Source organism: Pleurodeles waltl, chromosome 7 (genome assembly GCF_031143425.1).
Source record: "Pleurodeles waltl isolate 20211129_DDA chromosome 7, aPleWal1.hap1.20221129, whole genome shotgun sequence".
NCBI lineage: Eukaryota > Metazoa > Chordata > Amphibia > Caudata > Salamandridae > Pleurodeles > Pleurodeles waltl.
The window spans coordinates 860,956,557-860,971,719 of NC_090446.1; the positions used below are offsets into that span (position 1 = coordinate 860,956,557).

Consider the following 15,163-nt stretch of genomic DNA (forward strand, 5'->3'; position numbering starts at 1 on the left):
AGGAACACATAAGAAAACAAGGTGTATTATTCAGCTTTGAGGCAACACCAACCAGATTGGTGAATGCTGCTGAGCAGGAAAAGGGAAACCTGATATTTTGAAAACTCTCTGCCTAGTATGTCTTAATCCATTGAAGGAAGGTGCCTTGACTTTTTATATCACTTAGGCCCTCATTGTGACCCTGGCGGTCTTCTGACTGCCAGGGCCACAGTGGTGGTTTCACTGCCGATGGGCTGGCAGGCTGGCAGTGAAGACCGCCACGTTATGAGTGTGGCAGCTTGGCCTCTGCTTTCCACCAGGTTTCCGCGGCGGTAGCACAGCCACGAAAACCTTGGCTGAAAGGCTACAGGTGACAGGAAATTCCTTGCCTGTCACCAGTAGACAACTCCCCCACCCCTGTAAGCCCAATACCCCTGCACCCCTCCTCCAAACCCGAACACTCCCACCCCCTACCAGAACAGCACCTCCCACCCCTCATCTAGTACAGAGCCCCTCTCCCCAACCTCCCTTCTAGTACAGCACCTCTCACACCCTCTCCATCCCCACATGTACGCACACAGACACCCACACGCACCCCGCATACACTTATACAGCAACACTGACATACACGCGTTCACTCACAAGAATCCATACACGCGTTCACTCACAAGAATCCATACACGCGTTCACTCACAAGAATCCATACACGCGTTCACTCACAAGAATCCATACACGCATTCACTCACAAGCATCCATACACGCACTCACGTCAACTTTCATACATGCACTCACCTCAACATTCATACACGTATTCAACCACGCATACATACATTCACACACGCATACACACACGCATACACACACACACACATATGCACACTGACATTCACACACGCAGACAACACCCAAGCACACACAACACCCCTGCCCTCCCACCCCTCTCTCCTGTCCGATGTCCTACTTACCCTGTCCGGCGAGGTCATCCAGCAGGGAATGGGCACTCCCACCGCCAGCAGCGCCCCGCCATCAGGACACCGCCAGGCCGTATTACAGATTGTAATATGGCTGGTGGAGTCCTTTTGGAGGGGCGGGCTGCTGGTGGAACCGTCCATGTGCCTCTGACTGCCAGCACGACTGCTGGAGGAATTCCACCCAAAATGTAGTGGAAATCTTTCAGTACTCATGATATGATTAGTGGAAGACCGCCATCACTGGCAGTTTTCTGGCCAAAGTCATAATGAGGGCATTGGTGTTTGAAGTAGGAGTTTATGGAAGGCAATGGTTGTTAAGTTTGTTTCAGAATAAAATTAATTGCAGACTCATTGCCTCTTTTGTGATGAAACCTATCTCTCTCTGAAGGAATTCGTTTTGAAAGTAGGCTGCTATTTTAATGTGCTTCATCAGAAATGGGGCATCATAGACTGTCCAGTTGTGTTCTGGATCCCACACATCCAGTCTGTGCTTCCTTAGTATTGGCTTAAAGGAGTGTGCTTACTTCATTAGGGTCCCTTTGACTGAGAGGGATATAATATTGATCACTCCCGTAGGCAATGATAGTTTATCATCTTTCTTTTACTTTGAATTATTTCCACAAGATCATGGTATACTACGCCTTTCAAGTGGAAACATATTCTATGATTTATAGAAGCTTTAGATTGACTTAATTTTCTATTACCAATATATTTAAGGGGCGGTCTATCAACAATTTCTTTTATAGAAAGTTTGTTAAACTAAAATAGCAAACTGAGGCCCTCATTACGAGTATGGTGGTCTGTGGACCCCCACGGGGTAGGTGGTTGTTGCACCATTGCAGGCCCGGCAGTGAAGACCCGCCACATTACGAGAAGGGGGAGGCAACTACAGAACACAGACAGGTTTCCGTCCGAACGGCCGGTGTGGACAGACCGCCGCAGCTGGCGGCAGGCATCTCAAGGCTGGCGGTCAGGCAGTTCCCCACAAACCTATAAGGAGGCTGCACACTGCCAGGATTTCCAGGGCGGTCTCACCACCACAGAAAGCATGGCAGAAACTAACAACATAAAAGGGAAGACTTGCCTTCAGGTACACAGGCACGTCCGCAGGCGCCATGGCACATGAATTGCAAGTCTTCCCAATGCTCCTGCTGGCCATTGACCTCCAGGACTAGTGATGCCGACCAAGACATCAATCGTAAGAATACCAGCCTAGCACACACTGGAGGGAAGGACATTAGTACACACAGACAACACACACAAAATCTCACATTCACCACACATACACGTTGAACGAAAGCCACAACAAGGTTATTACCATCAACGCCAATGGTGCAGTGGTGCAGACATATTATAAAAGTTAAAATAGTAATGAAACTATGTAGAAAGGGGCCTAAGGGCCAGTCCCAAAGTTCTGCAGTGCTCCGAACACAGGGGGCACAGTAGCACGCCCCAACTTGACTTCTGCCTGCAATTTGCTGGCCTCCACAGGGCTGGGGCATGCAGGCACCTCAGGGGTGAGTGGTGCTTCATGGAGGGAGGTTCTTTTGGGCTGGGCTCGGCAGGGGGGCTCTTTATGCTTGCCCCTGGATGGTGCTGGTTTAGCAGGGAGTTGGGCTTGGCTTGGTGGGGGTGGAAGTCTTAGGCAGGGGAGGGGCATAGTGATGACCAGGGGAGGCGTGGAAGGCACTTGGGGGGAACAGGGACAGTGGTGGGGAACAGGGAAAACTTTCTTAGGAGCATAATGTAGGTCATGGGAACGATGTTTGGGAGTGGAGGGAGAGGATATGGTTGTGAGGTGTGTACGTGGAGATGCCTTGGCTGCAGGTGTGTGGGTGGATGCCAAGTATGTGCTGGGTCACTGTTGTGTGGGCGAATATAGGCACTAAGGTGTACTGGGAGGAGGAGAGGGAGGAGATGCAGGGAGATGGCAGGGGGGATGTGTGGGTGAATGTTGGGCTGGTGTCAGAAGGTAGAGTGGATGTGGGGTGTAGATAGTCGTGGTGCATGCGCATGCGTGTATGGGACGCATGTATGGGGTCTGATATTGTGGTGATGGTGCAAGTGAGGGCACATGTGGCAGTATCTGGGACTGATGAGATGCTGACTGCAGGTGTGAGTGGTGTTGTGACTGTCAGGGGGAAGGTGGTTGGGGAGTCGGTGATGGGAGTGGATTTTGGCATGTCTGGATCTGAATGTGGTTTGTGTGCATGACGGTGGTGGCGTTTGTGGTGCTTGTGTCTGTCCTTGCATACTGTGTCTGTTGATGTGGATGCATGTGGATCAGTAAGTTTCCCTTGGATGGGTGAGGGGAGAGGGATGTGGGTTTGGGAACAGGTAGCTGGATGGGGGACAGAAGAAGGGATACTGGGTGCTGTTAAGAAAGAGGCCAGAGCCTGAAATGATCTCTGCAGGCCAGACAGGGCACAGTGAACGCCTTCCAGGAACGCATTTGTTTGCTTCATCAGGGATGACTGTCCCTGAATGCCATTCATGATGATTGCCTGCCCCACAGAGATGGATCTCAGCAGGTTAATAGCCTCCTCATTGAGGCTGACTGGGGCGGGGGCAGAGGTGCCTGTCTCGAAGGAGATGCCCACCCTCCTATGTCAGCGGGCACAGGCAACTGGGTGAGGAGCTGCAGGGAGGGCAGTGCTGGTAAGGGGGGTGGTGGACAAGGATGGTGCTGGGATTGTTCCAGATGGGTCTGCCACCACCAGGGAGCGTCCATCGGAGGAAGAATCCGAAGATGTTGTCATCAATCCTGTCCCCCCATGGCACTCCCCTCGCCCTCCGTCCCACTGGTTCCCTCCGCTCCACTGGTGTCGACCTCCTGAGTCCCTTGGGCTGAAGCATCCCCACTCACCGGTGCCCCTTCTCCTTCGCCAAATGATGCTGATGCACACAAACGCAGGGGAGGAGAGGGGAAGAGAGGGCAGGAGAGGGAGAGAGAAAGAGAGAAAGAGAGAGAGAGAGAGAGAGAGAGAGAGAGAGAGAAAAAGAAACAAAAAGCGAAAAAAGCAGTCGGTCAATGCCAGCACAACAGTTGCACAGAGTAACTACATCATCTTCTGATGTCATGCTATGGCACGCCATTCCCTCACCAACACATGCTACAACAATGGAACACCATGGGGGTCACCACAGCAATGCACATGTACACCGCTGAAGCTGATACAGATGCAATTGTATACATGATGAGAGGCATACCCCCCACACCTGCCCAGGATCTGCCCTCTTGACATGCCTGTAGAGAGACACTATTCCTGGACTACAGAACCAACAGAATCCAGCATGGCTAGTTGGCATGCCAACTAGCCCACAGTCAAATTGCACAGTAACATCTTTGCCCTCCGTTGCCTCACTACACATACAGTACCTGGCAGCTGATTGAGGACCCAACATTCACCCCCAGGACAGTGGTTGGCATCCACTAACTACAATGGCCTGACACCACAGATGCTGTGATCCAGTTAGCTTGTGCTGCCTAGCACATCTTGGGAGGAGTAGCTTACAGCCCAGATACAAAATTGGTACTGACTGCCCTTCCATTCACTGACTGCATGGCCACACAAATATGATGCCAATCCTGCCCGGATGTCTAATTTCCACAGTGAACGTGTATCCACCAAGTACCCACGCTTCAGCTACCCAATAGTGCACATCCAGAGTCACTATGACAACACATATCGTAATCCACCGCCATAATGTGGGTCAGCGGGGGGGGGTCAGGGTCCGACAGGCACCCCTCCCATGTTGGGAGGACGTCCTCAGCTGGGCCTCCACTGTATTCCGGGCCCAGCGTCACAGGTCCTCCCACCTCTTTCTGCAGTGGGTGCTCTGCTGAGCATTGACCTCCAAAGTCCGCACTTGCTTGGTGATGGCACGTCATATCCCCTTCTTCTGATGGGTGCTGACCTGCATAGGTGACACAGACAGAAGGGAAAAGTCAAGTAGAGTGGCAGAACAGGGACAGCAGTAGACACCACACAACATATGCACAGCTACATCAAGTTACCACATCATGCTGATTTGCCCACTGTAAAGCTTTCTTCTATGATCTGGCACATGTCCCTTATTTAATGGGGGCTATAGATGGCACCCACGTTGCCCTGGTGCCACCCAGGAGGAGTGAACAAGTGTATAGAAACCGTAAGAACTTGTATTCCACCAATGTGCAGGTGGTGTATCTGGCGGACTAATATATCACACAAGTGACGGCCAGGTTCCCTGGGTCTGTGCATAACTTCTACATTCTGTGGAACAGCACCGTCCCACACATTATGGCACAATTACAGAAGGACCGGGCCTTGCTCATTGGTATGTATCCCTACATATGTGTGCTCCGCTGCACTCAATACTCTTCACAACCTGTACTACACCTTCCTGGTCTTGACATGGGCCTTACCTCTGTGCAACTAGGTGACTCTGGCTATCCCAACCTTCCCTGGCTACTGACACCCGTGAGGCATCCGATAACAGCTGCAGAATACAATTACAATGAGGTCCACCATAGGTCAAGATCGGTGGTTGAGCGGACCCTTGGCCTGCTGAAGGCCAGATTCCAGTGTCTGCACATTTCCAGAAAGTGTGCCAGATCATTGTTGCTTTCTGCATGCTACACAATCTGGCCCTAAGAAATCACATCCCATTGCTGGATGCAGAGGAGGTGGCAGATGTACCAGTGGCTGATCAATCGGACATGGGGAGTGTTGATGAGGAAGATGAGGATGCAGCTGCCTCCAGAGCAGAGCTGATACGACAATACTTCCACTCAGATACAGGTATGTGTCATATGTATGGTATGTGTCCTGTTCCACCATCTGCCTTGTGCCTTGCTACCACCTGCTGTGTGTAATAACAGTATATTGGAGCTCTGACTCTGGGTGGGTTTGGGTGGCAGTTACATGTGGCCATGAGTTGGGTTCTTACTGTGCACAGGTCAGTGCTATTCTCATCCAGTTGTTGCGTGGCTGCACATGTGACATCTATGTGCAGGACCATTGTTCCCTGAATTGCCAGAGCCAGTGCATTATGTGTGCTACACTAGGTGGTTTTCTCTGTGTTTCATCCTGTCCTGGCATTTGAGATTGGGAGGTGGTGCAACATCACTGTTCATGGCAGTTTGCACTGCCTAATGTGTGGCTCCGTTTGCTGTGAGTGAGGGACAATTTGGGTGGTATGTTTTGGGAGAGTGGGTTTGTTATGACCATATGTTCTTGGACTTGATTTGCCATCTCAGCCTTGGCTTCCTGTAGCTACAGTACATGTGTGTTGATTTGGCATATGTGACGGCTATAGTCAATGATGCCCCTGTCTTGTTCTACTTTCAGGATATTGTTTTGGTGCACTCTGGACCCTGCCTCACCTGTTGCCTCCCTTGACCCATCTCTCAAGCCACTGCCTGCTCCACTGTTGTCCTTGCTACACATTGTTCCCCCTCTGCCACACACAGATACCTTTGCAGGACATTGGGTTCACTGTTGCACATGTAATATCAGTATCCGTCATACACATGACAATAAAGACGTAGGCAGTAACTGTGCTCAATGGTGTTTATTTGCGAAGTACGAGTGGAAGGATTGATGAGTGGGGCCATGGCGGGTGGGATCATCCGAGTACTTGGCCCAACTGTGGTTAGTCGAGGTCCAGTTTGGTGGTCTTGGGAGAATGGAGAGAGGACAGTGGACAGTCAACAGGGTGCTTCAGTGACAAACCAAGGAGAATGTTCAGGAGAAGGTCACTTCCGGATGGTGGTCTTGGCATCAGTACCGGCAGGATGTCTGGTTGGATGTCCTTGCTTACATTGGGGCTCGTCGGCTACAGGGGGTAGGAGTGCTGGTGTCCTGTGGGTCCTGTGGCAGGGCCTCCATTCCACTAGCTGCCGCTGACATGGAGGGCTCAGATGGTTTGTGGATAATGATGCTGGTGGGAGATGGACTCATGCAGGATAGTGGGGAATTCCTTCAGCACCCCTGCCATGGAGGTCATGGTGGCTTTGTGGGTCTGCCACTTCCGCATGGCCTCCTGATGGTATTCACTCTGCAGCCTCTGGGTCTCCTTCACAGTGGTGAGGATCTGGCCCATTGTGTCCTGGGTTTAGTGGTATGCATCAAGGATTTGGGTGTGGGCCTCCTGGGCAGTCAGTTGTTGTGGCTGACTGACCCTTGAACAACTGATCCCGTCCCACTGCCCCTAGCCCCCTGTGCCCCTGGCACAGTGTGCCCACTTCCAGTAGCACCAGGCCCTTCATTGTGTAGGGTGTGTATCCTTGTCTCTGGCCCATGTACTGTGTGGCACACTTCTGATTGTGAGGTCCCTGGGTCTCAGGTTTGGGGAGAAGGGGCTGGCTGAGGTGTTCTAGCCACATGGGAAGGGGAGTCCAGTGTGTCCAGGGTGGGGCTGCTGGGAGTGTAGTGACCAGTTGCCCAAGATGGCCCAGGCAACTCGTCCCCATCCAGTCATCCACTGGGGCCTTCATCCCGGGGAGTGCTGTCTGACCCTGGCATCCTCTGCTGGGTGGCAGTGGCCAGGCTACCTGTGGATGGAAAGAGTGAGTTGGTATGTGGATGTGTAGTCACCATTTTCATGGTGTGGTGCATGCAGTGGCTCGATTTGCTTCCTAATGATGGCAAAGACATCTGCAGCACTGCAGACACTGACTTTGGTACGGGAATAGTGTCATGGTTTCTATGTGTCATGGTGGGTTGTGGATGGTGGTTGGCATTGCTGTCATTGCCATGTGTTGGGAGGCAGTTGTAGCAACCAGTAGGAGTGGGCTGTGACATGGTTGTCCAGGCAGGTGTTCCACTGTGAAGTGGTACAGAGAACTTTGGCTGTGTGGGGTGTGATGCATTGTGGGAGTTGTGGTACTTCACAATGTGATTGTTATCCATGCATTAGGGGGGAGTGTGTGGGGATGGTGGAAGATGGGTGGTGTGGCATCCAGGGGAGGGACATAAGGTGATTGTGGGGTTGCAGTAGTGTTGGATGGGGGGGATAGGTGGATGGTGGGTAGGCATGCTGGGTAGGAGTGTTTGGTGCCGGGGTGGTGTTGACATACCAGTGTTGAGACCTCCGTTGATACAAGTGAGGCCCTCCAGATGCAAGATTTCCAAGACTTTCTCCTCCCAAGATGTTAAGTCAGGGGGAGGAGGTGGGGGCCCACCGCCAATCTTGTTGAGGGCAATCTGGTGCCTGGATGCCATGGAATGGACCTTCCCCCTGAGGTCGTTCCACCTCTTCCTGATATCCTCCCTTGTGCATGGATAGGTGCCAGCTGAATTGACCCTGTTGACGATCCTCTGCTATAACTCCATTTTCCTGGGCACTAATGTTTGCTGGACCTGGACTCCCATCAGTTGTGGCTCTAATCTGACGATCTCATCCATCATGACCTGCAACTCATTTTCTGTGAAGCGTGGGTGCTTCTGGCGTGAGATGTTGGGGGGGGGGGGGGTGTGGGTAGGGTGCAGTGCAGGGTGATTGGTGGTGTGGGAGTGTTTGGATGTGGGTGCTGGTGGGTTGTGGTGGTGGTGTGTGCAAAGTGTGCAGGTTTTTGTCAGGTGCTTCATGGCTCTTGTCCCTGTGGCCGGTTGTGGTAGTCTCAAGTGATTGTGGGTGTGTGGGGGGGTGTTATATGGTACTGTGAGTAGGTGTGTGTGTTGTGTGGAATTTGAACTGTCCAATACGATGTTCGCTACTATTGGCGGTGCCTTTTTGTACCGTGGCGGTGCAGACTGCTGTTGGTGTATCGCCGTGCATGTTCCGCTGAAAACGGACTCCTAATCGGGCAGTCGGAACGGGGTCAGCGTGGCAGGCCCGGCGGTAGGTCAGTCACCATTTCACAGTCAGGCTGCCTGGCGGTGTTGGATTTGTGGCTGTATTTGGGCGGTTTGTTCTTTGTGACTTGAAATATGGCTGTCGCTGTTTTGTCACCACTGGTGGATGGTGGTGGCATTTCGCATGGCGGTCTTGTCCGTAAACTGCCAAAGTTGTAATGAGGGCCTGAGTTTCTTGAGTCGATAAACCAAACATTAGGACAGTTTCATTACTCCCACATTTTGGAGCTTGCACAGACTCCATGACACAAGCATGCAGAGTCTCAGCCTACATGTATTTGCTAACCAAGCATACTGCCTGCTGGTACTGATAAAATGCCCTCATGAAATATGAAATGTATTTGTGCTGTGAACTGGACTTTACCCACACCACTTCTTGAAGGCTGCATACTTCCAGTTCAGGCTCCCTTACTTTAACTGCTTCTATACGATAGCGCTCAAGCTCTATAGAACAATATAAAACTCCTGAACTACCTCACAACCTCCTTTTTATCGATCCAGTGCCTCTCACCAACCGCTGTCTTGCCTTTCATTCATTCAAAAGACAGTGCTATAGGACTTCCACAACAGGAAAGTCACACTCTGCAGGCGTCTGACATACAGTGAAATTGCCGCTCTGTCCTGTTCACCCCAAAATACCCTGGCTGTTCCCCTGATTTTTTTTTTTCTGCTTCTGGAAAAGTGACTCTCCTAATCTGAAGGCATTAAAAGTGGACATCGACCTATATATGCAAAGCAGCGATCGGCTTCTGTGAGCCTCCCCCTTTTTAGTGCCTACTTGTGTATTTTTTTTTTTTTTAGTTTTTTTTTTTTTAGTTCAGTCATATGGGGTCCTACCTGGCATCTCCAAATCTCAGTTGTTTTTCTATGGCATGGGTGTGCCCCATCACGTTCACCCAGCTCGACATGTATCCTCCTGTGCTGTGTAATCCATGATGTAGTGCCTACCTCCGTTCGAGGAATTATGTGTCTACACAGTTTTTTTTTTTTTTTTTTACACAATGCTTAATTCTACCTGTTTCCAACGGTTTCTCGGTACTTGTCAGAGCTTAGTAGAGCTCAGTGGACAGCGATGCAAACATTTTTCCGCATTCTTCTCTCCGAACTTGAGCTCGGCTTAACCAGTCGAAAACATTAGCGCTGCATCAAACCTGTTCCAGAAAGGAATGAGACGATAGACAACATTTTGGGCATGAATCTGAAGGATCAAAAAGCAATTGTCGGCGGAACACCTCTATGCTCATGCTATGTAGAGTTCAGCCTGGCATTTGGCAGAGTAAATGGATCGGTACTATGGGAGAAATTACCAGCATGATGAATCCCAGTTACCCTATTACCAGTAGTCCGTCTTTTGTATACAGACACTTGGGTCAGAATGAAACTAGGGAATGCATCATCAGTTATCAATCTGCAGAAAAATAAGCACTGACCTTGGATTAAAACAGGGATGGTTTATGCCGATTTTATAATTAATCTATACTCAGCAGTCACGATGGTCACAGCTTTGTTCCCAAATGAAGTGATACTTGCACTAAAATATGTGATGAGACCATTCTTTTTTAGAATACTCGCATTGGTCTGCAATGCTCACTTGCTGTTCTTTACGTGTATAATATAAGCAATTATCTGAAATTAAATGAGGGGAAAAACGGTGATTGTTTTTTGGGCAAAGTAATTATACTAACATATAGAGTATCAGAGAAGAAACAAATTAAGCAAACAGACCGTTTTCAATACCTGGGTGTTTATTAAATTAAAAATGTGAGACAAACTAGTCAATTTCAGGCTTTGATGTATTGGTCAGTACTTGGAATAAAAACTACGGTACTTATACACTAAATTATAGAGCCCAACAGGAGCATCTATATTGAAGGTGCTCAGAGCAAAATTATATTTAGCCATTAAATACGGCTCGACTGTTTATGGGGTGAAGTAGTTTATGGACCTTTAACAGATCCTTTCTTCCACTGTGAGATTTATATTAGGCCCTCCAAAGTCCTGTATGCAAATTAAGTCTCGAAGTTGGTCTAACCACTCTCTTAGGAGTCGTAGACCTTCAGCTTGTCAAATAATGTTTACAGCTAAACAAAAAAAAAAAACTCTGCTGAAGGAACTTTAAAAAAATCTGATCTGGTAAGACCCATGCTCTTCACTGAAAATTCACTCTCAAAATGTCCTCCCAAACGCAAGTAAAATTCACAAGCTTGGTCTAATAGAGTAATGTGAAAATAACACGAACGATAGTTCAATCAAAATGAAGGTTAAAGATGCATTAATAACTTCCACTTTCGGTGAGAACATTCAAGCCTTAATGAAGCCGTAAAGGGGGGGGGGGGGGGGGTCCTATTGTCCATGTATTTCTCCGACACTTCCGAACCATTTGAAAATTCACCTCAAAGCACCAAGTGGAACTAACGGTATGCAATATAGGTTCCAGCTTTCAGCACTAGCAGAAAATCAAGCTGTTAGAAATCTTTAAATCTACAGCCCTCTAAATTCTGTAGAAGCTGTTGACAGGGGGGCTAAATCTATGGCACATATAATTTGCTCATGCCCAAACTTATTGAAGCTCCGTAGAAAATTATTAAGGCCATTTTTTATAAGATTGGTGCTTTGTACGGTCAATGACACGTGATGCATGCTTGCTTTGGAATGATATGCAATTGATATTCAGAATAGTCAGTTTCTTCGACTCGTCTCTAGGGGAACTTTAATAGGCTAGAGGAACATTGAATGCTTCAGATTGTTTGTGCGAAAAGAAGAAGAAGCCATCATCCTTTAGATGTACAAGTCTGGGAAGTACTTAAGACAGCATGAGAATCGGCAATGTTCTCTCCTAACAATGACGGGTTTAGGAGCGGTTTATTTTACAATGTACTGGATGATTGATTCACTTCTGTGCCTCTTTGGATGATTTATTCACACCTGTGCCTCTTTTTACGAGTTGAAAGTGTGATAATTATATTTTTACAGGTGTTATTTGGAAAACTGTGAAGATGAAAAGATTCCATCACCTTTTCAGGCCTCCTTGTCGTATTTTACATAGTATATTGAAAACCAGCAATGTTCTAATATAATGATGGCCGTTTTAAGAGTGATTTACTTTTAATGTTATGCATGAAAGTTTTCCTATTGTCCCGCTCTGTATGAGGCGTAAGCGTGATAAAATATTTTAACTTGTGATTTTCTTTTGCTTTCTAATGGTTTTTATTAATCAAACAAACAAACGAAATATAAGTCTAAACAAATAGCTCTGATGTGTGAGGATACAAATAAATGGCCAAGCTTTCTAAATAACTTACCTGAAGATGCTTCTTTATAACTATAGTGTATTTCATAATTATCTTTAGAGATAAAGGCCCAAAATAAATTAACACACTTTCTATTAAATTCTCTGGGTCTCATTTTCCCTCCTGATTTTCATTATTACAACATATGGCAATAAAACAGCAAAGTAAAAACATAACAGTTGAACGGTGCGAAATCAGTTTATTTAATTATGTGATTTACACATATTTGTGCTACAATAGGATTTTGAAGGGTAGCCTCCCGCGGCCGGGGCGCAGCATTCCCCGTGAACGATAGCAGCGCCGTTGTCGTCCTGAGAGAGCATATGGTGGCGCTCAGCAGGTGCTGTAATTTCCTGATACTAAGCAGGTACGTCTCAGGAGGCATCCATCTTCTCCTCCGCACTGCAGATGCTCCCCTTGGGGGACCAGGGCGCTGGGTTTCCTCTGCCAGTCAGGCAGGGGACGTGCTGGCATCCCAACAGCTGTTCGATGACAGCTGGCACTCTGTTCCTGGGACACCCTGCGTCTTGGGTTTGCGGCGCTTAGAGCCGAGTCCCAGGATTTTGCCACGTGCACAGAAGGCATCAGGTTGATCCCACCGGAATCAAGGCCGGGTGTGTCGTCGCAGATTTGCGTGTTCCGCCATTCGGAACGACCACTGAGTGAGCAGCGAGGGTGCGACGAGGCTTCGTTTTGTGTCGCCACCGACGGTTTTGTGCATCCCACTGCTTTTTGTGCTGCTAATAGACTACCATTCATGTAGCCTTCCTCGATGTGGCAGAAGGCCTGCCCTGAATAAACGAGGAAGCTGAGAAGGGGTGTTATTTCGGAACGAATGCAAACTTGCATTTACTATAGCTTTCTAATTCCATAGACTCAAACCTTTCTTTAGGCAGCTTCTGGTATAGCACACCTCACTAGTTTTCTTCTATGTGCATGTTACATCCACTAATTTAGACCGCATCCACCATCTTTTTCCTTCATGTGTAGATGTTCCTTATCTGCTCTGTCTTACGTCTTCCTACCTACAACATGTAGTGACAAAAATAAAGGGCAAAGAAGCGTCGCCCCCTGGCTAAGCCAGGAGCTGAAAAATAATATTTCTTTATTGTTTTATCTTTCAGCTGCTGGCTCAGCCACCAGCATGGATAGGGCAGGGCTGGGCCATGGGAAGAGGGTGCGGGGTCGGCGGAGAGAGTGACCTAAGTGTGCATGTATGTTTGGCCAGCCATCTTAGGCTGGCCAAGGTTTCTCCAGCCCGGTTGTGTTGAACAGCTGGGCTGGAGAAACTGCACAGCCCTCAGGGCAGTGTCCGAGTGGCAGTCCAAGCCGCTGTTTAAGAGAAGGGCTTTGAGCACCGGCACCTCTTTATTTACAAATTAAGCACTGAGCTAGATGACATATTTGCAGTCTGGGGTATATCGGACACACTCAAATCTGACAATAGTCCGCTCTTCAACAGTAAGCAGTTTAAAGAGCTTCTGACAAAACTCAGTGTCAAGCATCAGAAAAGCACACCCTGTGGCCTCAAGCTAACTGTTTTGTAGAGCGATTTATGGGGACCCCGAAACGAATGATCCATCATGCCTTGATGGACAGCATTGAACTGAGGCAAGCATTGTGCCACGCCATACCTGACTATTGGTAGACTCCTCACTCTACCACTGGTGAGAGTCCTGCCACCCTGATGTTTGGGAGATCTATAAGAACCAAATTACCACAATGGATGCATGAGCGAACTCTGAAAGATGATGAGGTTAATGCTACTGACACTGCTCGGAAACATCAGATGAAGACTTATGCTAATCAACGTCGTCAAACTTGGGAGGTCGTGTTGGATGAGGGTGACTGTGTTCTCTTCAAACAAAAATGGAACTAAAGACAGATCCTCCACTTGAAGTTAAACCTCCAAAAATCCTGCAGAGCAAGGGACAGATGATAGCCCACCAACCTAGCAGATCCATTACAAGGGACTCATTCCACTTCAGACCAGTCTAGGCGAATATCAGTCCCTGCAAGCCCAGAAGAAGCTGTTCCACCTGAAAGCCTTGATCAGACATCAGACCCTCTACCTTTGAGGTCCACCCCGAGTACAGCTGGACTACCTCATCTCACTTGGTCTGGCCGAATTGTGCTAGCACCCAGACGGCTGATCAAGGAACAGTAATGCTGCAATTTGTTCATGTTTCTTTGTTTATCTTTTTGTTTAATAAGGGGGGGAGATATTGTGTCTTGGGACTGTGAGCATGAAGACCCCGTGGCTCTGGATTGGACTCCTGGAAAGGGATCACACAATCAGTCTGGGAGCTGTTAAGGTGTGATTTTTAATGGTTACAGGATATTAAGAGGTTAGTTGAATGTTGTATGCTGAGGAATAAAGATGTTGATACGAGCTCCATGTGTGGCATGTTCTTGTGCATGCTCCAAGGCTGGGGAGGATGCCACCTTCAGTTTCTCATGGTATTGACAACTGGTACACTGGCTGTTTTTCTTCTTTTGGTATGCTCTTGGTGGGAAGCCTCAGAAGGCGTGGTCTCATCTGTCTCCTTGGTCAGTGTTTCTGGCAACATATATTCAAATCTTACCTCAGAGTTTGTTGGTGCTCAAGGGTAGAAGAGAAGCTGAGTGAAGCTTCGGAATGTACCAGATTTGCTGTCTCAGAACTAATTTTGTTTCATTCAATATGACAAGAGCAACTTTTCCCCACACCCACCTCGAATCAGCACAGACCATTCTGGTGCATTTATTTAATACAGCCGCATATTGAGAGGCCTTTCGAAATAACTAAGTGCTTTGTGACTTACCCAGAACGATTATTTTGTCAGTCTAATTTTAAGCAAACTAGATGGACAAAAACAAGTGCGTGGGCCGTGCAAATGGAATGTCAGCAGGTGGGATTACAATTTACAGCGCTCCACCAGCATTCTTAAATGCTGTCTGTTTTCTCCTGTTATGACTTGTCTAGTCTTTACAATCTATTTTAAACTGGTATTTGAGCATGGAAGTGGCAAGATTGCTTGAACAACTTAAAATAATTTAAAGTGCACTGGAAATTGCAGCAAGATTTCAGTTGACTATTCTG

At 48.2% G+C, this 15,163-nt stretch overlaps 1 protein-coding gene across 2 annotated transcripts in view; it reads left to right on the top strand.

The window, feature by feature from the left end:
• The window catches only part of ATP10B (ATPase phospholipid transporting 10B (putative)), a 428,501-nt gene that overhangs the window by 97,495 nt on the left and 315,843 nt on the right, over positions 1 to 15,163 (top strand). The window lies entirely within an intron of this gene.